At 43.3% G+C, this 24,480-nt stretch overlaps 1 long non-coding RNA gene across 1 annotated transcript; it reads left to right on the top strand.

Moving 5' to 3' along the window:
* The first annotated feature begins 332 nt into the window (after window positions 1-332).
* Window positions 333-23,232, top strand: LOC137299788 (uncharacterized). Its single transcript, XR_010957985.1, has 4 exons — window positions 333-455; window positions 10,410-10,475; window positions 12,452-12,562; window positions 22,698-23,232. It is a non-coding gene; the product is annotated as an uncharacterized lncRNA (long non-coding RNA).
* The last annotated feature ends 1,248 nt before the right edge of the window (window positions 23,233-24,480 follow it).

Below are 24,480 nucleotides of genomic sequence, written 5' to 3'. Positions count from 1 at the left end.
GCCCACTGCGCAGCTTTCCAGCACAAAACCCGGAAGCAAAGGTAAGTATCTTCAATCAAGCTGCAATTGCGTGCGGAGCACCCCGATTTCACTGGGCGCGTTACCCACCCACCCAGTCGACCCCCCGCTGCCAACCCGCCGCCCTCCTAATATCGGGCCCATTGTCTCTCATCTCACTCAGGTTCATCTGAACTCCATTGGTGTCGAACAACTTCCGTACAGCAACTTTTATCAACTGCAGAGTCATACAGCTGCTTATTAGACTTTTTCTGTTTTGTGATGATGAGCTGTGCTTCAGAAGCAAGGTTGCATAAGTTAAGGTTTCTAGAGAATACCTTGTTTAAAAGCACACAGAAGTGCATTCATTAAGTTTTTTTTTCCATTTTTAGATCGAAAGAACAAACTCCATTATACAATTGAAAAATAATACATCATTGCACAGGAATAAAACTGGGGTATGCAAATATATTTTTATGTTTCTGTTGAAAAATATATTGTGTGCACGTTTCCAATTAATTTTTCTCCGAATATTACTATTTCTCCATCTCCTCAACTGCTGTTTCTATCCTATGGCTTCAGTCCTCTCTCATACAAACTCCTACTCACTTATTGTTGTGGTTTGTAATCTATTGCAGCATGTCTTAAGCTTTATTCCAAAACATCCGCTCTTGCCTCAGAGCACATGGTGCTGTTTTTATATATATATATAAAATCTCCATCTCATCTCTGACCACTGGATGGCTCTATTCAGTCTTATCTACATCATTATATCTGGATGGATTGCACATGCTTGCAGAGATGCCTGTTTATTCTTCCCCAAATCACCCAGGGAAAAATCAGGTGTACCATGAATCAAACACACAAGGTCCAGGGCTCAATTTTGTAACTCGTGGTTGCAAGGCTCAGTGTCATAAACCTCATGAAATCATGGAGCTGGACCATTTTCTCTTAGTAATCAGGCTCTATTATCATGGCTACAATTCTCTCTTTAATAAAGCTGTTTTGCAATGAATTCTAAATCACAAAATTTGGCATTTTTTTTCAACTCCATATAGATAATGAAGATAATGAAGCAGTCCGTGCCCGCATGCAGCAAGACCTGGACAACATCCAGGCTTGGGCTGATAAGTGGCAAGTAACATTCGCACCAGACAAGTGCCAGGCAATGACATTCTCCAACAAGAGAGAGTCTAACCACCTCCCCTTGACATTCAATGGCAGTACCATCGCCAAATCTCCCACCATCAACATCCTGGGGGTCACCACTGACCAGAAACTTAACTGGACCAGCCACATAAATACTGTGGCTACAAGAGCAAGTCAGAGGCTGGGTATTCTGCGGTGAGTGACTCACCTCCTGACTCCCCAAAGCCTTTCCACCATCTATAAGGCACAAGTCAGAAGTGTGATGGAATACTCTCCACTTGCCTGGATGAGTGCAGCTCCAACAACAATCAAGAAGCTCAACACCATCCAGGACAAAGCAGCCTGCTTGATTGGTACCCTATCCGCCACCCTAAACATTCACTCCCTTCACCACTGGCGCAACATGGCTGCAGTGTGTACCATCCACAGGATGCACTGCAGCAACTCGCCAAGGCTTCTTCGACAGCACCTCCCAAACCCGCGACCTCTACCACCTAGAAGGACAAGGGCAGCAGGCACATGGGAACTGCACCACCTGCACGTTCCCCTCCAAGTCACACACATTCCGACTTGGAAATATATCGCCGTTCCTTCATCATCGCTGGGTCAAAATCCTGGAACACCCTACCTAACAGCACCATGGGAGAACCTTCACCATACGGACTGCAACAGGTTCACCACCTTCTCAAGGGCAATTAGGGATAGGCAATAAATGCTGGCCTTGCCAGCGATGGCCACATCCCATGAACAAATTTTTTTTTAAATTACATATTGACCAATTCTTTCTTCTTGAGCTTGAACCCTGGTATTAAGCACATGTCTTTTGTTGGTAATATTTTGCTGAGGTGTGAAATATTCCTCAAACTTGTCCATTACTATTTTCAAAGTTCGGCTTTCATTTTCTCCATGCATTCATGACATTTCTATTTAGTCTCTGGGACCTGTAAACTTTCCACAACCACCCCAGTCCTTAGACGATGTAAGGGTTTTATCTGTATTAACAACAGGACTCTGGAGACTGTCTGCAGCAAGTGTCAAACTTTTTGCCCAAAATGCCGATGCATGTTTTTTATATCAGTTCCACCTCTGGCCAGTAGTTGGCTCTATTCAACTCAATTTTATACATATCACCAGTCACCCCTTTCTTTGCCAAGCGCCACTGGCTCCCTGTCCCCCAAGTCTCTAACTTCAAAGCTTTTGTCTTTGTTTTAAAATGCCTATACACTCTCATTCCATCTAATCTGAGCTATTTTCTCCAGCTTCAATTCCCAGCCCACATCCAACATTCTTCTGTCTCCAGATTACCGCTCGCCTACCCCCCCATCCCCCGCTCCACCATCCCAAGTGGATCTTTCAGCCATTACACCCCTACCTTTAGGAACTCTCTCTCACAACTACTGTATCAATTTACCTGTCTTCCTTCCTTTAAAAGCCTCTTTAAAAACTTTTATTTTAACCAATCTTTCTCCCCTCGCTTTCTCTCCTTCCCCTATTAAAGTGCTCTGCGATACTTTTCTACATGGAGGGTGCTATATAAATGGAAGTTGCTTTTTGTCATCTTTAAAAATTATACCTGGAAAAGGCTTTATCCTTGACTTTTCTTTTCAAAATCATGGCATCATAATTTAGAAAGAAAATTAAAGTGCTGTTTGAGATAATTAGCAGAGAACACTTAATACCTTCACATGACATGCCTCTGGCAGGAGCTAACCTATTTATAGTAAATGAGTTAACGGCAGCATTAAAATAGCATATAGAGGAATGTCATGTGAACACATTAAACATTCATTTGCTCAGTTAGCAGCAGTAATTTCTGGCCTTATATTTTTAAAATCGATAACAAAAATACCTTTTTCTGTGGCAAGTCTCCCAATTGAATTGTGAATTTCAGGCGGTCTAGGGCTGTCATGTTAATACCTTTCTAGACATTCCAATCTTGCCAACTCCAGTGGGAAATCTATTTTAATTCCCTCTGGGTTACAGGTTCATTTTTAAACTGAGGATGAGACTCTTTTTGCTTGTGTTCTTAAATGTATTTTTTTCCTTAATCCTTTTTGGTCTTCCTGCATGCACCATCTGCAGTTAAGACCGTTGGGTAGCTAACCTAAATCATGTGGGTGCCAATCCCACTCTGAAAGCAGCCACTCTGAGTGGTGACCCTCTCTGTAGGGTTGGCATCACATTGTGGCAGTACAACTGAGATCGGAAACTCAGTAGGGGTAGCATTAAGAAATTTGGCATGCACTGTGCACGAACCTTGCCCACCAGCAGTGCCCACATTTCCAATTGTGTTGCCAGCAACCAAGGGGTCGCTGCCAGCAGTATGAACTCCTAAAAGTATCTCTAGTGAATTGGAAACCAGATCCCATCACATGGCGGAGCAGCATGTTGATGCTCCAGCCCATTGTGCCCTTGTGTTCCTTTGAGCTGAAATCATCCTTTAAAGAAAGTTGATCTAACTTGAGGAAATCCCCATTTTAGGAACAATTAATCCAGCTCAATTTTGAAAAATAGATACACAGCTTTGAAAGCTGTCCCTGTTGGGAGCATCTCTGAGTAGCTCCCTGTAAAATGCTGAGTAGCAGTGCAGGTAAAATGCTGGCTACACACTAACAAATCAGCTCTAGATGCTCAACCTCTGTGGAACTGGATAAACAGCACCTCTGATTGGGAGGGAAGGACGAAAGTTGAGCACATAACCTACGCTGATACTCCAGCGTAGTACTGAGGGAGAGCTGCACTGTCAGAGGAGCAGTCTTTCGGATGAGTCTGCCCTCTCAGGTGGACGTAAAAGATCCCATGGCACTATTTCAAAGAAGAGCAGGGGCGTTCTCCCTGATGTCCTGGCCAATATTTATCCCTCAACCAATATCACTAAAAAAAAACAGATTATCTGGTTATTATCACGTTCCTGTTTGTGGGATCTTGCTGTGCGTAAATTGGCTGCCACGTTTCCTATATTACAACAGTGATTATACTTCAATAAAAAAGGTACTTCATTAGCAGAAAAGTGCTTTGGGATGTCCTGAGGTCGTGAAAGGTGCAATATAAATCCAAGTTCTTTCTTTACTTTGAAAGTTTTTTTTTGTTTTTATTATGGCTTTATAATTGTCAGAAGGGTTCTCAAGGATACGAATATTACAGAGCTCTGTCCTTATGGGACAGTCCTTAAGAATTAATAAACAAACATATAAGAGTGTATTTTCCAATCACCATGGGACAATTTCCCATGATCCTCATTGGGCAAGGAATGCGCATTACTATCACCCGTATAAAGCAGGCATTGCAGGGAGGATATTCTGCACAGACTGGGAGTCAGAATTTAAAGGGACATAATTGATTTTGGATTGTTGTAATATGAATCTGCATTTGAAGTAAAGATTTTTGTTGCAGATTATTTTCACTGCTGTTTTGTTGGTTATTTTTGTAGGTTTTGGGCCAAAAGATATAGCTGAGATATTTTTAGTTGGAGCAATTATAATGTGAAACGCATTGTTACTTGAGGAGAGAGGAAGAGGAGAAAAGAAGAGAACATCAGACAAATGGCACTACATCTACTCACCTAGACTGTTCACATCTACTGTTACCCATAGACATGTACCTACAGGCAGAGGCACACCTTCCTCGGCCTGACTGAGAGAGATATATATAAACCGGAGATCAGGATAAGGCTGACAATGAGATCCATGAACGGAGGCAAATTTGTAATAAGACGTACATACATGAATGCTAGAAGCATTATACATGTCAGGACTGGAGGCTGTTGTGATAGAAGGGAATTACAATGTAGCTAGAACATTGGAAATACGGTTAACTCTGGAGGATTGTAATAAATAATAAGTTCAGAGTGTTCAGAAAAGATACAGTGGCCAGAAAAGGAAATGGTTTACCCAATTGTCAGGAACACTTGGAAAGTAAATAAAGTCAGTCCAGCAGGAGGTAGAAAGCTACACAATGAGCTACTCTGGCTAGACATCTCCAACACAAAAATATCCAAGGTAATTAGGGGTGTGCTACACACCATCAGTTCAATACAAGAAGGAAAACAGTTTGCTCTATGAAAGGATAGGAAGCATATGTGAGAACAGGAAATTTATATTTATGGACAACTTCAATCAAGCAAATATAAATTAGGAAAACCCACGCAGTTTAGAGGCAGAGTTGGTTAATGTAATGCATGACTGCTTTATGACCCAACACGTCAGGGAAACCACAAGAGTTATCCAATTCGTTAATGAAAATTAGTTGGTCAAATACCTCTTATCTTGAGCTGCTATTCATGAATGGCTCAGACAACATACAGAAAATGGAAGTCATGGTATCCATGGAGGACAGTGAGCACAGAATTGTTAAATTCAACATGAAGGGAGATTCAGAAATACCAAAGACCAGGAGCCAGGTATACAACTTAAAAGAGCTAACTTCAAAGAAATAAAAAACAACTTAAACAAATTGATTGGCAGAGATTGTTCAGTAGAGGACAAATGGAACACCTTTAAAGGCATAGTGCTGACCATGCCATTGTTCTACTCATTTGCGTATTTTGTCCAATTTCTGAGCTATATCCTCAGAATAAATCCCTTCAATATGATATCGTCTGCAAATGCCACCAATTTGCTTTGAGTTTCTGAATTCAATCCGTTAATGAAAATTAGTTGGTCAAATACTCCATAGGACATGATGATTCCTGTGGTGATATGGCCTGGGAAAGGAGGTTGTTGGCTTCGGAGAGCAGCCAGCCAGGAGATGTGGGAATGGATAGATATTCTGGAGTTTCACGAGTACTTTTGGGGAGCAGTGAGTATTTGTACAGAACTTTCCTTCAGGAAGTTTAAACGGGTGGGGTAGAGTCCAGGATACTGTAGATTATACCTGGTTTCTGGAAGAAGTTGTCTAAACAGACTTTTGTCGTTCGATGCTTTCTTGTGTTTTTATGGCTGAGACGGTAGGATGAGCCAGCTGCACCAAGCCAGCCGCCATTACTGCTGATCCAGAGTCTCTATCCAATTTTAAATCCTTTCATGGGAGATGCCTGGGGCTCAATTTTCGAGTGAAGTCGCGGGTGCGTTGGGGGCTGGGGGGGCTCCGAAAATCGCAGAAATCCCAAACGGGTTCTGAACCTGGCTCCAACCCGCAGATTCCCCACTGACGTGTCTGGGTGCACACACGCCTTCCGAATGCGGAAGTCCCACCGGCAATTAAAGCCGGCGGGTTGATAGTTAAGAGACTTATTTAGATACTTGAAGTACTTAATTTTGTTCACATTGAGGCAGGGGTCCAATTGTTAAACCTCCCCAGCGTGTTTCCCGTGCTGTGGGAAACACTCCATGTTCTAGCAAACGTGTTTCAGCCAGCAGCCAGTAGAACATTCAAATGCTTGTTTGACAGATGGGGAGAAAAGGTGAGTTCTTGCTGCAGGACACTCAATTCTTTCATACAAACTTTTGGCTGCGAGATCTTTGTGTATTCACTGAAAATTCTTACTTTTCACTCACAATTCTTCTGTTCAAACATATTTAACAATTTTTCGGACCCCCTCAAACTCACATCAGGATAGGGGGGGGGGCGCATGGATGCATTCACCACTAGATCTGAGGGCAAGCAACATCACCATCCTCGGTAGATACTGTGTGCACTTCCACCACTTGGAGCTCCACAACACAGTGCTGCGCCACAGGCACCTGCACAAAAGCACAGAGGGCAGCAACAGAGAGAGCGACGTCGCAGGAGGCACTACCCTCGCCACAGGGTCTATAGACCAAGGCTCAGCTTCCTGGACCTCTCTGAGGAGCAGTGCATACAGAGGCTCAGAGTGAGTTGCCAGGTAGTCGCTCACATCTGCAGCCTCCTTCATGCCGAGCTGCTCCCGGCTGGGCTGAATGGCATCTCATTATCCGTCGCTGTCAAAGTCACCACTCCCCGCAACGTCTTCACCTCCGGATCATTCCAGGGTGCCACCAGGGACATCGCCGGGGTCTCTCAATCGTCTGCACACAAGTGCATAAGGCAGGCCACCAACGGCTTGTTTCACATAGCCTCGCAGTACATCAACTTCCCCATGGACGACCTCGTCAAGACGGAGAGGGCAGTGGGATTCCGCTCTGTGGCTGGCTTTCCGCGGGTGCAGGGTGTAATCGATTGCACCCATATAGCAATATGATCCAGGACTGTTCATCAACAGAAAGGGGTATCACTCCATCAACGCTCTGCTCATTTGTGACCACCGCAAAAGATTCCTTCACGTGTGTGCCAGATTCCCTGGCAGCTGCCACGATTCCTTCATTCTGAGGGAATCCAACATCCCAGCCCTCTTCCACGCACCGAACACCCTTAAGGGCTGGCTCCTCGGGGACAAGGGATATCCCCTGCACACGTGGCTCATGACACCTCTGAGGAACCTCATCACCGAGCAACAGCTTCGATATAACAACAGCCATATCGCCACCAGATCTACAATTGACCATGCTATAGGGCTGCTCAAGATGCGATTTAGGTGCCTTGATTGTTTTGGGGGAGCGCTTCAATATGCACAGACGGAGTGGGATGCATTATAGTAGTGTGTTGTGTCCTGCACAACATGGCACAACAGAGAGGGGTGCCGCTTGAAGAGGCCCCATCCACATCTGCCAACCACATTGAGGAGGAGGAGGAGGAACCCATGGGCAGAGCAGCGGCTCGCCTGGCTGCTCGTGAGGCCAGGGAGTCACTGATATGTGAACAGTTCTCCTAACATCAGAAAGTGTGAAGAGTCCAGTCCTCAGACCACCTGGAAAGAGCAGCGCCCACACCAGGCCGCCCACCCCTCCCTGCACAAAACAGGCCTGCAACTATACATACACCCACTGTAGAGTGACCCAATGGGTGGCATCAAGTGTCGCCATTCGTGGTGAACCTCATGAAAGGGGCCTATCACAAAAGCCAGTCAAGAATGGGCAAGGCGTGGCAGTAGTGGTGACAATCATAACATTCAATGTGACTTTAACAAACAACAAATATAAATGAAAAACATGACCATCTGTCATATACCCTTGTGCATACTCTTAATGCTCACAAACCTTTGCCTTTCTCTTACAACTACTTCTACGTGGCTGCAGCAGAGGTAGTGGCAGGTTGCTCATGTTCATGCCCTGACTGCTTAGATGGGTTGGGCCTACGCCCTCTGGGTTTCGAAGCCTGTGAGGGCCCTTCAAAAGACTGCTCCACCTGCACCTGTACAGGAGCAGACTCGGCCACCTGGTGAGGAGGTAGCATTGCGGGTACTGGTTGAGAGGGGGGTGATGGGTGAGACGTGGGAGCACTTTGAGTGGCGTCCCCATTTCCATGTCCCCTTTTGCAGTCATCCCTCCCCTGGGCCAGGGCCACATCCCTCCTACCACTCTGCTGGACAACAGTTTGGAGGACATGTGTGATGCCTTGTAAGGCCATTGCTAGTGTATCTGCCTGCCTGTCTAAGGCGGCAGAATGTTGTTCACCCTGAGTCCAAACGGCCGTTGTCAGGGCTTGAATGGATTCATTTGTGGGCCGTGCTTGAAGCTCAACGGAGGCTAGTCTTCTCTCCATCGCGGACATTCCCGCACTTACCTGTGACAGTATCTCAGAGATTCCCTCCCGTACCTGTGCCACCATTCCACTCATGCAGGAGTTGGTCTCCTCCATCCTCAGCGCTATTGTGGAGAGTGTGCGTGGGCACTGTTCCAGTACCTCACAAATGTGCTGCTGTCCCTCGATCATTCTCCTTTTAAAGGATGGCCTCCGGGGTTCAGCATCTGCGTCCAGCTGAGCAGAACCTGGAGAGGACCCTCCATAGCTGCCCCTGCCACCAGTGTCTGCTTGTGCTCACTTGTGTGTGGTGACTCACCAGGTGCCAACTCAACTAACTGAGTACTAGGACCCACCAAGGTGTGAGTATCGGCACTGGTGGATGGCTCACTATGATGTGATGGTGCATCCTCAGAGGCCGGCAGGTTCTCTGGGGAATTGCCCTCTGCCGTCACTGCGGTCGCTGAAGGCCCTGTAAGAGAACAGAAGGCAATATTAAGCATCATCACAGATGTGTCGTGTTGCAATGAGCATACTGAGGTACTGAAGATGGCAAGCATTGTTAACATCAATTCATATTGTGTGTGATGAATGTTAAAGTTGTGTCAGCAGACGTTTGTGGGGTGCCAGTCTCGCTGTCCCCGACAGACAAGCACTCAAGGGTGCGGCTGAGCTCCAGCGCCTCCTGCTCCACGTCTGTGAGGACCACTATTTGTTGAGGCCCCTCTCCAGTCCTCACCCTCTCCCGTGCATTTTGCGCTCTCTTCTCCTAGAAGGGGAGAAAGAACAGATGTGTGAGTGAGTGATGGTGAAGTGGCCAACCAATGAATGCACTGCTTTGGGTGAGGCTGACCGTGAAAGAGGTGCATCAGAGGGTGAGTATGAGACAGAGCCATCACATTGGATCAGGATTGGGGTGAGTGATAGTGATGGGGTGACTAATGGGGAGGTGAGGAAGTGCAGAATGAGTTGGTGGGAGGGGTGGGGGCGGTGATGTGCAACACGGAATGCAGGAGAATCAGTAAGTGTACTCACTTTTGCTGACCTAGTTAGGCCATTCAAGCGCTTCCTGTACTGGATCCAGGTGCAGGAGATGTTGCTGCTGCAGGTGACCTCCTCTGCCACCTCGAGCCAGGTATTCTTGGTGGCAGAGGCAGGGCACTTCCTCCCGTCCACGGGGTAAAACACTTCCCTCCTCTTCCTCACCCTGTCCAATAGCACCAGGAGTGAGGCATCGATGAACCTTGGAGCAGCCTTGCCCCTGTGCTGCTCCATTGTAGTTTCTGGGCTTTTGTTCCAGCAAAAGCCTTTGGAGCAATGGTCGTTTAAATAGAGCTCCTCCAGCTGACAGCCTGTGATGCGGGTGCGCAGTCCGCCCGCTGGGCAGCTTTCCAACGGCAAACCCGGAAGCCTCGTTAAGTGGCACCAATTCAGTTGCAATCGCGTGGGTAACAGACATTTTTTATTGGTCAGGTTACCCACGCGCCCATTCAACCCCCCCCACTGCCATCCCGCCTCCATTTTAATATCAGAGCCCTGATCTCCACATGGGACCTCTCTCTGTAACACATCTGAGATTGGGAACTCAGCAGAGTGTGAGAACGAATTTGTGTCCCTTTAGTCCAATCCCATCCACTACTGCCTGGTTATGTAAAGAAACGGTGCACAGCATATTGAGAGTGTCAAGAAACGCATTTCAGCTTAACTTTATTTTTGTGTTTTAGAATAGTCGAGTGAAGTCCAACAGACGGACCAAACCTGTAACATCACCATTTGACATCAGAACGTTGGTATGTAAGATAGCCAGAATCCTTTTAAATCATCTTTTCTGAAATGTAAATCTTAATCTGGAAGTCACACACACTGAACACATTATTTATCATAATAAGTACTCCAAGTCAGAACGAGAAGCACTGGCCCTGAGACTACTCCATGGGATAGAATCTTACAAATGGTTAACCCGTTTCTTTGAAATTCCTTCCTCTGCTATTTTAGCAGAGCCATCAACCTGTTTAAAATAAATGGGCAATACCTCCACAAAAATAGCAGAGAGAGGAATTTCAGACAAAGCATTTCTGTGCTAATATCCCACACCGTCATTTCATGGCCATTATGATTTTGATTTTAAAAAATGCTCCACAAATCCTCTTGATGTCCTAATTATATTATCCAGGTACTCTGTTGTAATATTTTCTAATCTTACAAAGATTTGTAGATACGTGAGCCTGGAAATTATAATGTATATAAACACTAGGGTAGAAGTTCTGATTCAGCACTCAAGAGCACATGATTTTCTGCCCGTTTACTTTAACGAGTGGAAAATCGCATGCTAACACGTGCAGAATCAGAATTTCAACCCCAAAACCTAGGGGGTGAATTAGTCTCCACCAATAGCGCGAAATGGGCTCACAGCAAATCTACAGCCCGTTTTACACCAGACCCAATTTTCTTTTCTATCGACTTTGATTCGCTGTGAGCCCATTTCACGCTATGGTGATGACCAATTTCATCCCCAAGTCCCTGAAATCACAGTGTGGGAGATTAGCGGATAAACACATTGTCATTGTCTGAAATCCCTCTCTCTGCACTTATAGCAAAGGCGTTATCTCATTAAAGTAAATGACTCAAGATTTAAAATTCCTTTGACTGCTATTTTAACAGAGGCATTAATCAGTTTAAAATAAATTATCTTACAAACATTTAATGTGCTTCTATCAAACAGGGAAATTTGACACGTTAAGTGTTTCTAAGATAATATCGCACAGCTAAATTGCCGGTCTGTGATGTTCCAAAACTATTATTTCCTGTGGAAATATTACCCCTGTGATCAGATTATAAAATTTATTTGTAAGGATCAGCTTTAGACAGGAAGCAGCTGTCAGTAACCCCTCACATCTTGGAAGTTGATTGTTTCACCACCAACATAACCACGGATTCCACTCTGAAGAATCCAGTAGATTTAGGTCTTGACCCATTACTCATAGAATTGCATAGAATCTATAGCACAGAAACATGCCGGTATATCCCGGTGTTTATACTGCGGTATTTATTTTAAACAGATAAGCACCTCCACTAAAATAGCAGAGAGAGCAACTTCAGACGAGTGTGGTTCAAATGCTGATATTGCATGGCATAATTTCAAGGTTGTAGTGATTAAATGATTTATCACTGGTCTAATGGTCTGCATTAAACAGGCAAAAAAAATAATTCTCATTCTTTTTAAAGAGACAATAGGGTGTTAGCCTCTCTGACTTTTATTTTGGTTCTGCCCATTCTTTGAGTTATAATGGATGGGAGAGAGTCCGGAGTGAGAAACATCATTCAGCCCATGAAGCCCACTCCACCCAGAGTCGAAATATGATGGTTTACCCTTCGAAACCATCTCTAAGCAACACTAGGGGCCTGAAATTACACCGTGAGATACTAACATCCCAGCCCGAATTCCTGATACTTGCTCCCGTTTTGCAACGCTCTGCACTGTGAGTGCCAATTTAGAACATGTACCCCATAATGAAAATAATTCAATCAATAATAGATGAGACTTTAATTTGCCTGGAGTGTATTTAGGGAAATTGCAACCTGCAGGCCCGTGGCTTTTCAATGGTTAATTTTAATGGATAGAAAATCACAGGCTTTCCCAATATGTGCTCCCAGCAAGTGCTGAAGCAGAAAATCTCCCTTATATGCTTAGTTTCTGTGGTAGCAACTATCTAGGGAGAATTGTGCGTCCATTCCACAGCTAACATCCTTTTCCCATTTTTATAAGGTACGTGAAATTTTATGGAAAACAAAAGCATTAAAAGTTGACAGTGAATCATATAATGATGACCTGTGGGAGAGCTTACGTAACCTACGCTTAAGCACAGTCTCTGTCTTGGTAAGTATACATAATGCAGGCTTCTGGTCAGTGTGATTACTCAAGGAAATATAGCCTTTTAGAGATGGCTCGATGCAGTAATACCCGCAGTAAAGAACGTTCACCAGAGCTCATGTTTCAAAATAGGTTTTTGTATTAAAATTATGGAGGGTAGGATGATCGGTTTATGGCATGAATGCCCAGACCATATAACAGTGAATGACTATGGCATAAGTGGTTTACGATCAATTCAAACACAAGTAGAATAACCACTGAATCATACTGCTCCTTACTGCGTCCTCTTCTTGAGCTGCAGATAAATATTTCATGGGTGAATTTCCACTGGGGTTCCTCTGGTCGTCCACCGTAACTTAATTTACACTGTTGCTCCTTGGGTTTCTTCTGCCGAAGTTACCGTGGGCCAACAGGAGAACCCCCACGGAAATTCACCCCCTCAGATATATCCTGGGGCTGATTTTATGAAAACGCACTCCGGGCGCAAAGCCTCGTTCGCCCAGAATGGAAAGCGGTATTTGTGCGTAAGCTCAGTATGTGCTCCTGGCAGGTGAGGCTCTGCCACTGAGAGTGCGACTTTACCAAAGTATCGGTACAGCTGAGTATATGTACAAATCAACTTGACATAGCAAATTCTTTATGTTATAAGTTGTTTCTAGGCCCTTGTTTTGTTCCTTCCATGGATTAATAATGCAGCTATCCTTTTGTAGTGTTAATTATTGATTGGTGCATCTCAATCAATACAACAGGATAGTAGTATGGAAACAGAAATAACACGAATTACAGTAAAGATTATGAAATGTGTTATAAACAGAAAATATTGGAGTGTTACCTTACTGTATGGTATTTGCATATTTGTGTGAAATCCCTTTGGCTGCTATTGTTTGCAACTTTGACATCCTAATCAGCCCTGAGCTGAGCTTCCAACCCCATATCCTCTCCATCACAAAGATTGCCTACTTCCACCTCCGTAACATTGCTCGCCTCCACCCAACCTCAGCCCATCTGCTGCTGAAACCCTCATCCATGCCTTTGTCACCTCAAACTGACTATTCCAATGTTCTCCTGGTCAGCCTCCCATCCTCCACCCTCCACAAACTTGAGCTCATCCAAAACTCTGCTGCCTGTATCCTATCCCTCACCCATCACCCCTGTCCTTGCTGACCTGTATTGGCTCCCGGTCCCAAACGCCTTCAATTTAAAATTCTAATCCTCGTGTTTAAACCCCTTCATGACCCTCCCTTTCTCTGTTCTCTCCTCCAGCACTACAACCCGCCCAGAACTCTCCATTCCTCTGGCTCTGACCTCTTGTGTATCCCCCCCCTCCCTTTGACCCACTTTTGCAGCCATCCTAAACCCCTCTGCCACTCCACCTCCCTCTCCTCATTTAAGATCCTTCTTAATACCCACCTTTTTGACCAAGCTTTTGGTCACCCCTCCTAATATCTCCTTCTTTGGCCCCATGCCTATTTTTCTCTGATTACGAATCAGTGGAGTGCCTTAGAATGATTTTCTTTCTTAAAAGCGCTATATAAATGCAAGTTACTGTTGTTATTTTAATGGAGGCATTAATCGATTTAAAATCAAACAACTAATGACCTTGTTGAAAGAGCAGAGGGTGCAATTTCATACAAACATGTTAAGTGATTGCATGCTGACATTGCACAGCATGATTTAATCTATATGTTGAATAATAGTCTCAAATTTTAAAATAGTGAAGAAACATCAAAAACAAAATAGCGCCTAATCTGAGGTGGAACCACTTTGATGTGATTGTGCACAGGTGATCTCTGGCTGAGGGATTGTCTTGAATGATTGAGGAGTGGTATGTAATTATGAGCAGGTCATAGCATATGGTAAATAGCAGTTAGAATTTAAATGTAATGTTATCTATGCTGAACAAGAATGGTTGAGGTAAAGAGATATATAATAAGCATTATCTGGTGAGTTGTGTTATATACACCGTGGTTGAACTTTATTGAAAAGAGAAGGAAGCCTAAGAGGATCTAGATGGTACATTCAGTACAAAGTATTTCTCTTAAAAATTTTATTGAGTAAAATTTGAAGCAGGTATGTCTTAGTCTAGTCTTCTCATCTCTGCACTCTCTCTTCACATGCCATCTCCAATCCAACAGTTGACAGCCTTAATGGCAAACACACCTCTTAACTGTCGTCTACCCATTAAAATCTAGTGCTCGTTGACCAACATTGGCTTCCGGTCCGGCAACTCCTCGAATCTAAAATTCTCATCCTTATGTTAAAATCCTTCCATGGTTTTGCCCTTCCCTATCTCTGTAACCTCCTCCAGCCTTAAAAGCCTCAGAGATACCTGCGTTTCTCCAATTCTGGCCTCTTGTGCATCCCCGATTTCTTTTTTGCCCCTCCACTGGTGGCCGTGCCTTTAGCTGTTAGGCCCTAAGCTCTGGAATTCCCTCCTTAAACTTCTCCACCTCTCTATCTCTATCTCTCCTTTAAGATGCTCCATAAAACCTACCTCTTTGACCAAGGCGCTATATGAATGCAAGTTGTTGGGCCAGAAATTGTTGTCAAAATAACGGTGAGGCTAATGGCGAGGGGCAGATGCGTGGTTAAATGAGGATATCCAAAAGTTGCTATCCGAATTGCGCTGCTCCGCCGTTGGCTTCGCTGAATGGCATCTCGCTGTCTGCCTCACCATTGAAATGTATTGAATGGCGTGAAGTTGTTGGATTTGCGGGGTAGATACGAACTAAACTCGCCACAGAATCCGCCACTTCAAGTCTAAGTACCCTTTTAATGACATGATAAGTGTTAATCACTGCCAATCAATCTCTCAGGCACTGAAAATTAATAATTGCAAGTGTGGAGTCTCATTCCTTCAGATATTAATTGTTGTGGAGATTTTAAAAATGTTAAATATTTTATTTTATTTTATTTTTTCTTTCTTTTCCTTTCTGTCTTTTATCTCTCTCTCTCTTTTAATCCAATCTTTCTTCCCTCTCTTTATTTCTCTTTCTGTACCTGATTTGACCTTGAATTCACTCACTCAAATTTACACTTCCTTCTCAGTCCTTGCACTGTTTATTTCACAGTCCTACAATCTGATTGGTATGGGAGATACACAGTTGGTTACCCTGTTCATTAGGTCCCAGATGCTCTGTTTCCCTCGCTGCGTCATTATCAGTGCACACTTTCAGCAAAAAATTTAAAAACTTAAATGCGCACGGGCAAGTCTAAATAACAGCAGATGCCGTTAGATGCCCTGCTACAGCAAATTTTGGCCCGTTGTTTTTGAATGATGGGTTCCAAAAGTCCTTCAGTAGTTGATGTTATTGACATCCCTGAAGACTTCTTTTCCCGTTGCCCTGGTTTATTTCACCATGAGCTCCCACAGCCCAAAGGTGGGCCACTACCCATTCTAAGGCTTTGGGTTCAGAATATTCCTTCCCTTGGTAAGACTATTAGCCAAGAAAAGAAAGCCCCATCGCCCAGAGCATAGTGGCTGTATGGGGCATAATCTTAGAATAAGGGGCTGCTCTTTCAAAGTCGCCATTTTCACCCTCCCTTTTACAGAAACCAACTACATCATAAGAAGGTAGGAAATAGATGCTAATTGAATGGAGGATATTTGAGCATGGACCTTTTGAGGCATTTTATTAAAATCACTAAAAAACCCATGTAAGTCCTTCAGAGGCCAGCCTCCAATGGAGACCTCAACCAGGTATCTGCTCACACCCAGTGACACTCTAAAAACAACATGAAGTCAATGGAAAAGAAAATCGGGTGAAGTGCAAAACGGGTTGCCGATTTGCTCTCGCCCATTTTGCGCTACTGCCCAACATGAATTTATACCCCAAGATTCACAAAGATCGCCCACATGCAGCCCAGAACAGCTCTTAAAATGGGAGACAGCACATTGTACTACCTTGGGAGCTGGGAGTCTAAGCCTGGAAAATTACTATCGACTGTCCCCACATATGGACATATGAGGAGAGGTTGAGTAGATTGGGACTCTACTCATTGGAGTTCAGAAGAATGAGAGGCGATCTTATTGAAACATATAAGATTGTGAAGGGGCTTGATCGGGTGGATGCGGTAAGGATGTTCCCAAGGATGGGTGAAACTAGAACTAGGGGGCATAATCTTAGAATAAGGGGCTGCTCTTTCAAAACTGAGATGAGGAGAAACTTCTTCACTCAGAGGGTAGTAGGTCTGTGGAATTTGCTGCCCCAGGAAGCTGTGGAAGCTACATCATTAAATAAATTTAAAACAGAAATAGACAGTTTCCTAGAAGTAAAGGGAATTAGGGGTTACGGGGAGCGGGCAGGAAACTGGACATGAAGCTGAGTTCGGATCGGTCAAGGCCTTGTGGATGGCGGAGCAGGCTCGAGGGGCCGATTGGCCTACTCCTGCTCCTATTTCTTACGTTCTTATGTTCTTATGTTTTAACCCAATATCAGGAACTCCACAGCCAGCAGTCTTTTAACTATCTGAGGGAAAGATTTTAGGGTGATGTAATGAAGAGGATCAAAACACAATACATGCCAAAATATGAGACAACTAGATTTTGATCATGCACAGATCAAATTTGAGAGAGTTGAGAGAGGAGTCAGCAGAGTATCCGGTGTCACCAATGACACACCTGCTGATTATACTGAAGAAATTGATAATATTCACAGTCCATCCATGTGGAAGATTCTGAGCTGTGTGGGTTACTACTGAAGACCATAAATATCATGAGCGATACACATACTGAATCTGAGTGCTATGTCAGAGTGGAAGAAGCAAAGTTGGATCTCTTTGTCATAAAGACATAAGTCACCCATACAGTTTGGCTTTCTTATCATTTGAGTGCTGCGACATGCTCTCTGTGGTTGTCTCCGCCATTGCTATGGAGAGAAGTAAATGCAGTCATCACTTAGGTTGGAGATTATCTAACCTGGACTTTGCAGATGACAACACAGTGGCAGAGAAGAATATGAGAAGCTTGCAGAAAGCTGTGGATGACAGCAATAAAGGCAGCACAAGCACAGGACTGATGACTAATGATGGAAAATTGGGATGTAAATAGGAAACCAGTTGGAAGATGATATTTATATAACTGTGGAGGAGGAAGCTCTGAAAATAGTAACCTAATTCATTTATTTTGGTTCAATTGCTACACAGAATGGATCAATAGAGAAGAACCTGAATATACACATTTGTGAAGCTGGTGATGGAACAGGTATGAAACAGAAGATCCTCTCAAAACTCAAGATCTACTGTCTCATGATTCTCATCCCATTACAATATATTGAACTCAAGCCTGGACCCTCATTCAGACAAAGAGAAAAAGGCTTGGCCACGTTCAATCAGTTCCACACCAAAGGAAGGAGAAGCAACGAAGGATCAGAGATGAGGATGCCAGGGAAACAACACAGCAACTATCAGTTTAGTAATTTTAACAATGTCACATAAAAGACTTTGTTGGAAATTCTATCCATGGACTTCCACAGGAAAGAAAACTGAGGGAGACTCCAGACTATTTGGACAGGTGGTACCACTCACACCTAAAGAGCAGAGTATCATGTTGAAAGGAATGCAATACCCAGCAAAGGACAGTGACTTTCACATGCTGTGCTTGACTGATCAGAGAGAGATTAGTCTGTCAAAGTGCACCACGAAAACACAAAAAAATAGCAATCGGTGGTTTAGTTTGTCATTTTTTCTGGTACATCCACTGTGATGAATAGAGGATCTGTCATAATTCAAATCCTAAGAAAGGATACATATTTTTAATAACTTTCTGAGACGTGACTGGTCACCAAATTTTGGTTGCTGTCAGCATGCTGTCCTCAAGCTAGAAAAAATACATATTACTGTCTGATATATAAAAGGTCACTTCAAAGGCATTATTCCAATGCAAATACATTTTGATTGTAAAGCAAGCGGAAATCAGTTAATGTAGACTGCTCTTTTTATCCTGAAATCTGTCAACGGTAAAGTGCTTGGTAAAATATAAATCGGCTGCGGTCCTGCACCTGAGGGGACTTCATTGTGTCAAATTGACAAACTTCCTTCAACTATGAGAGGCACCTTTTGAGTACTCAGTGGGAAAACTCTTGCCTCTGAGTCAGTAGGTTGTGAGTTCAAGTCCTACTCCAGAAACTTGAGCACATAATCTAGGCTGACACTTCAATGCCGTACTGAGGGAGTCATAAAATCATAGAATGGTTACAGCACGGAAGGAGGCCATTCGGCCCAGAGTCCATGCCGGCTCTCTGCAAGAGCAGTCCAGCTAATCCCACTCCCCCGCCCTTTTCCTGTAGCCCTGCAAATTTTTTCCCTTCAAGTACTTATCCAATTCCCTTTTGAAAGCCACAATTGAATCTACCTCCACCATCCCCTCAGGCAGTGCATTCCAGATCATAACCACTCGCTATGTAAAAGAGTTTTTCCTCATGTCGCCTTTGGTTCTTTTGCCAATCACCTTAAATCTATGTCCTCTGGTTCTTGGCCCTTCCGCCAATGGAAACAGTTTATCTCTATCTATTCTGTCTTGACCCGTCATGATTTTGAATACCTCTATCAAATCTTCTCTCAACCTTCTCTGCTCTAAGGAGAACAGCTTCTCCAGTCTATCAACGTAACTGAATTCCTTCATCCCTGGAACCATTCTAGTAAACCTCTTCTGCACCCTCTCTAAGGCCTTCACTTCCTAAAGTGTGGTGCCCAGAACTGGACACAATACTGCACTACCGGAGGTGCCATCTTTCGTATGAGATGTTAAACCGAGGCCCCGTCTGTCTCTCAGGCGGACGTAAAAGATCCCCTGATACTATTTGAAGAAAAGCGGGGGAGTTCTCCCCAGTGTCCTGGCCAACATTTATCTCTCAATTAACATCACTAAAACAGATTATCTGATCATTATCTCATCGCTATTTGCGGGACCTTGCTATGCACAAATTAGCTGTCATGTTTCGCTACGTTATAACAGTGACTACGCTTCATAAGTACTTCATTAGTTGTAAAGTGCTTTGGGACATCCTGAGGTTATGAAAGGTGCGATATAAATGCAAGTTCTTTCTTTTATTTCTTTATTAACATCTAACCTAAAATCTTTCACCTACTCTACACTAAAGCATTAAAAAATGGACATACGGAAGTGATTTCAATTCATTAAACTTATTTCAGGATTTCTTTGGCAGTTAGAAACTTCATTGTCCTGGTTTACAATGTCATATAAGCCCAGATATATTGCTAACTGAAACTGCCATTTAGTGAATCATTCTACCACTCAGTACACTCCACTATTTAAAAAGGGTAGGAGAGATAAATTAGGAAATGATAGACCTATTAGTCTAAGGTCTGTTGTGGGGAAGTTACTAGAATCTGTTATTAGGAACAGATTGAGCATTTGGGTAAATATGAACCGATCAGAGAGAGCCAGGGCGGATTTGTAAAGGGTAAGTCATGTTTAACAAACCTAGTTATATTTTTTGAGGATGTAACTATCATGGTAGATAAGGGAATGTCTATGGATGTTATTTATGCAGACTTCCAGAAGGCATTCAATATGGTTCCACATGAGGGACTGTTAACAAAAATTAGACCACATGGAATTAGAGGCAACCTATTGACATGAGGAGGGAATTGGTTAGGAGGTAGGAGACAGAGAGTAGGGATAATGGGTATGTACTCAAATTGGCAGATTGTGACTAGTGCTGTTCTCCAGGGATCTGTACTAGGGCCTCAGCTTTTTACTATATTTATAAATGACTTAGATGAAGGAATAGAGAGCTGTATATCCAAGTTTGCTGACAACACCAAGTAACATGGCACGGTAAATAGTGTAGATGGGAGCAGAAAGTTGCAAAGGGACTTTGATAGATTAAGTGAGTGGGCAAAACTATAGCTGATGGAGTTCAATGTGGGTAAGTGTGAGGTCATCCACTTTGGACCTAAGAAGGATAGATAAGAGTATTTTCAAAATGGTGAGAAGCTATAAACTGTGAAGGTGCAGAGAGATTTATTGGTCCAAGTGCAGAAATCACTAAAAGCTAATGGACAGGTACAAAAAATAATTTCAAAGGCTAATGGAACATTGGCCTTGGTCTCAACAGGGCTGGAATACAAAGGGTTAGAAGTTACGTTACAGTTTTATAAAGCTCTGGATAGATCCCATTTAGAGTACTGCGTTCAGTTCTGGGCACCGCATCTCCGGAAGAATATAAGGCCTCAGAGGAGATGCAGCGCAGATTCACCAGAATGATACCAGGGCTAAAAGGGTTAAATTATGAGGACAGGTTACATAGACTAGAATCATAGAATCATAGAATGGTTACAGCACAGAAGGAGGCCATTCAGCCCATCGAGCCTGTGCCAACTTTTGTAAGAGCAATCCAATTAGTCCCATTCCCCCACTTTTTCCCATAGCCCTGCAAATTTTTTCCCTTCAAGTATTTATCCAATTCCTTTTTGGCTTGTATTTCCTTGAGTATAGAAGATTAAGGGGTGATCTAATTGAGGTGTTTAAGATGATTAAAGGATTCGATGGAGTAGATAGAGAGAAACTATTTCCTCTGGTGGGGGAGTCCAGAACAAGGGGGCATATCCTTAAAATTAGAGCTAGGCTGTTCAGAGAGCACTTCTTCACACAAAGAGTTGTGGAATTCTGGAACTCTCTCCCCTAAAAATTGGTTGAGGCTAGGTCAATTGAAAATTTTAAAACTGAGATTGATAGATTTTTGTTAGGCTGGGTATTAAGGAAAAGGAACCGAGGTGGGTAGATGGAGTTAAGATACAGATCAGCCATGATCTAATAGAATGGCGGAACAGGCTCAAGGGGCTGAATGGCCTACTCCTGTTCCTATGTTCCTAACACGAATATACTGAAGGTGATCTTAACTGCATCCTCAATTTAACTAAATGGGCCATCCACAAAATGCCTCTCTGAGGAAAGAGAAGGGCTAGCATTTCATAACATAATGTTCGAAGAACAAGGCAGCATAGTTCAGCATTGGCGGTGTCCAATGTTGGTGGGACGACCCTTTACCTTGATTTCTCCATGAAAACTAAAGCTTCGGTTGATGACTATCAGGTGCTCAATCCAAAGAACTGTGTACGGATAAAGTTTGAAATGGTCATTTATGGCTCTACCCTGCTGCCACATTTTTGACGACCATTCAGCATTTCCTTAATATTCCTCTAGGAAGTTTGTGTTGGTGTGACATCTGTAAACACTTCCAGCTCCCTGGTACTGTCTCTCCTATATGGAAGTTGAGTTATCAGGTTCACAGACTTGTGGATCTCTTTGGTGAGGAACTATTTAATTCCTTCCAGTAATTGAGAGACAAGTTTGCATGAACCAGGAAGCCTTTTAGAAATAGCTACAGATGTATCATTTAGTTACCCTTATCCAGTCTAGACCAGTTCATAGTCAAAAACAATTTCAGGTGTTTATGGTCTACTATGGATGATGAGTCCTCCATATTTTGTAGACTTTGTTAAAGGGATGGAGATCAAAGCATTGATGGTGAATCATTGAATGCAGTTGGATCCAAAACCAGATGTAGTTATGATCTCTGCACTAATGCACACATGCTGTGGACCTGGGCTTTTTTAGATATATTTTGTCCAAAGAATTCGCCGTTTCTGAAGTGAAATCTCTAGATCCGTTTTGCTAGAACCCATGTCCTTTAGATACAGCTCTTGATTTCTATTTTGTGTTCGACAGATATTGTAACAGTTCCTGCCAAGCAGTGCATATTACAAAATTTGATGTCTTTCAATACGTTTATCAGCGGTTGAATTTAATGTGGGACCTTATTTCAATTGGCAACAATTTCCATTCAGTCAAACAGTGTGTAACCATACTTTATAAGGTTTTGGTTCCTTCATTGGGTTCAATAGGCCTTGCCTCTGCCCTAGAGTAGGCATCCATTAATTAACCCCAGTTTTCTTAATCATTAGGTTTGGTCGACTTCCTCCAAGATCTTAGGTCATCACGCTTATTTATTTTTCCATTTCTCTTTCACACTTCTCAATAGTGGACCAGTTAAACCCAACAAAGTCCAACATGTCACAGACATTCTAACTTTAGTTGCAAAAACTCAATACGTTTGAGAATGTTTCCAGACTGCATGCAGACAAAATATGACATGTTAAAATTCTCTGTTCACAGGGAGGATGTTGCAAATTGAAGAAAAATGTTCATTACCGTAAAAGGCTTGCACCCAAGAAAATAAGAGAAATGCTGTATAACTTGCAACTATACTGGCAACAATTAACAAAGTCTATAGAATAATAGAAATCCCTGATATTACAGACCAGTGTTGGAAAAATGTTTTAAAAGTTAACCCCCCCACCCCACACTGGACAAGACATATTTTTCTAAACTTGCCTAAATGAACATTTCTCTTTCCAAAAACTCTTGCAGAAGTTTATACAGAGGCAATTAACCATCAAAAGGAATAAAGTAAACATTTGGTGTGGACAATGAGTGAGAGAGTGGGGTAATGAAGAGCTGTGACAGTTGCAATACTTGGCATCCAGTAATAATCCAAGCAAGAAGCAATAAACGACGAAAGACAAGAGGGATCAACACATTGGCGTTATTTGCCAGCGGGCAAGTTTCACTGCGTTGCAGCTTATCGACGGCAGGAAAATAATTGGCCCCAAATTTATTGAAGACTGAAAATGTACAGCCCTGATACACATGTAACATAAAACTCTTTTTTTACTTTTTAATCTCTTTGTTTCATTAATCATATCTTTGAGTGTTTTGCTCCATAATGTAAACTTAGCTATTTTACACTTTGTGTTTATACAGAAAGGTAAATGTAAGATATGTTTTTTCAATGCACAATATTCCCTTCAGCCCAGGTAAGCTTTAAAAAAATACTTAATAGGAGAAAGACTTATCAAGGCTGATTTCCCTCTGCCTCGCGTCCAGGAATGCTTATTTCCTAGATGCAAAGCAGAGGAAAAAGGGGCGGTGACATTTCATTCCCCTTTTGCGTTGCCTTGGTACTTCTGGAGTTCTGTTGGGGAAGGGGTGCAGTGCTTGTATCTACGGCACGCACAAGAATTGATGTTGTATGGAAATCAGGTGGAAGTGCATCAAAAAGCCTGCCACCTGATTTTCCTGGGTCTTTGCTTGCGGGACATCCCAATGGAGGTTCACCAGCAACAGGTGAGCAACAGGTTCAGGTAAGGATAAATTTATACATCTAAAGAGAAACGTCATGGCTGTAGAGCAGAGTAGCAATTTAGGTAAAAACAAGCAAATTGTGTCAAGAAGGGACAAAGAGTTTAACCAAAGTAACACGGCATTAGTGACTAAGGTCATAGCAGGGAAAAATAGTAATAAGTTGAAATTAAAGGCGCTATATCTAAATGCACGAAGCATTCATAACAAGATAGATGAATTAATGGCACAAATAGATGTAAATGGGTTTGATCTAGTAGCCATTACAGAGACATGGGGTATGATTTTAACATGGCGACAGGATCTCAGCGAGGGGGCTCAATAATCGGGTGGGAAACCTGGAGAAAAAGATTGTGTGGTTTCCCGCATGATCGCAACTCAATTGAAGCCACTTCACTCAACTTCCGGGTTTTGCGTCCTCAAGCTGCGCAGCAGGCGGACTGTGTACCCGCATGACCCGTTTAAAGCCCACTATTTAAAGGGCCACTCCAACAATATATTTTGAAGGAGAAAGGAGGCTACAATGACTATGCAATGCTCCAGAGCCAAGTTCAGCACCTTCTCCAACACCACCCTGGAGACATTGCTGGGCGCAGTGAGAAGCAGGAGGGAGGTGTTTTATCCACCAGACAGGAGGAAGAAACTTGGTCCTGTCACAAAGAAGGAGTGGCTGGAGGTGGCAGAACAGGTCAGCAGGAGGAGCGCAGTGTCCTGGTCGTGGCTGCAAAGCAGAAACAGATTTAATAACCTAACCGGG

The sequence above is a fragment of the Heptranchias perlo genome, chromosome 29 (genome assembly GCF_035084215.1).
Source record: "Heptranchias perlo isolate sHepPer1 chromosome 29, sHepPer1.hap1, whole genome shotgun sequence".
NCBI classification, from domain to species: Eukaryota; Metazoa; Chordata; class Chondrichthyes; order Hexanchiformes; family Hexanchidae; genus Heptranchias; species Heptranchias perlo.
Note: the sequence above shows the minus strand (reverse complement) of the source record. Positions and strands in the feature narration are given on the sequence as shown.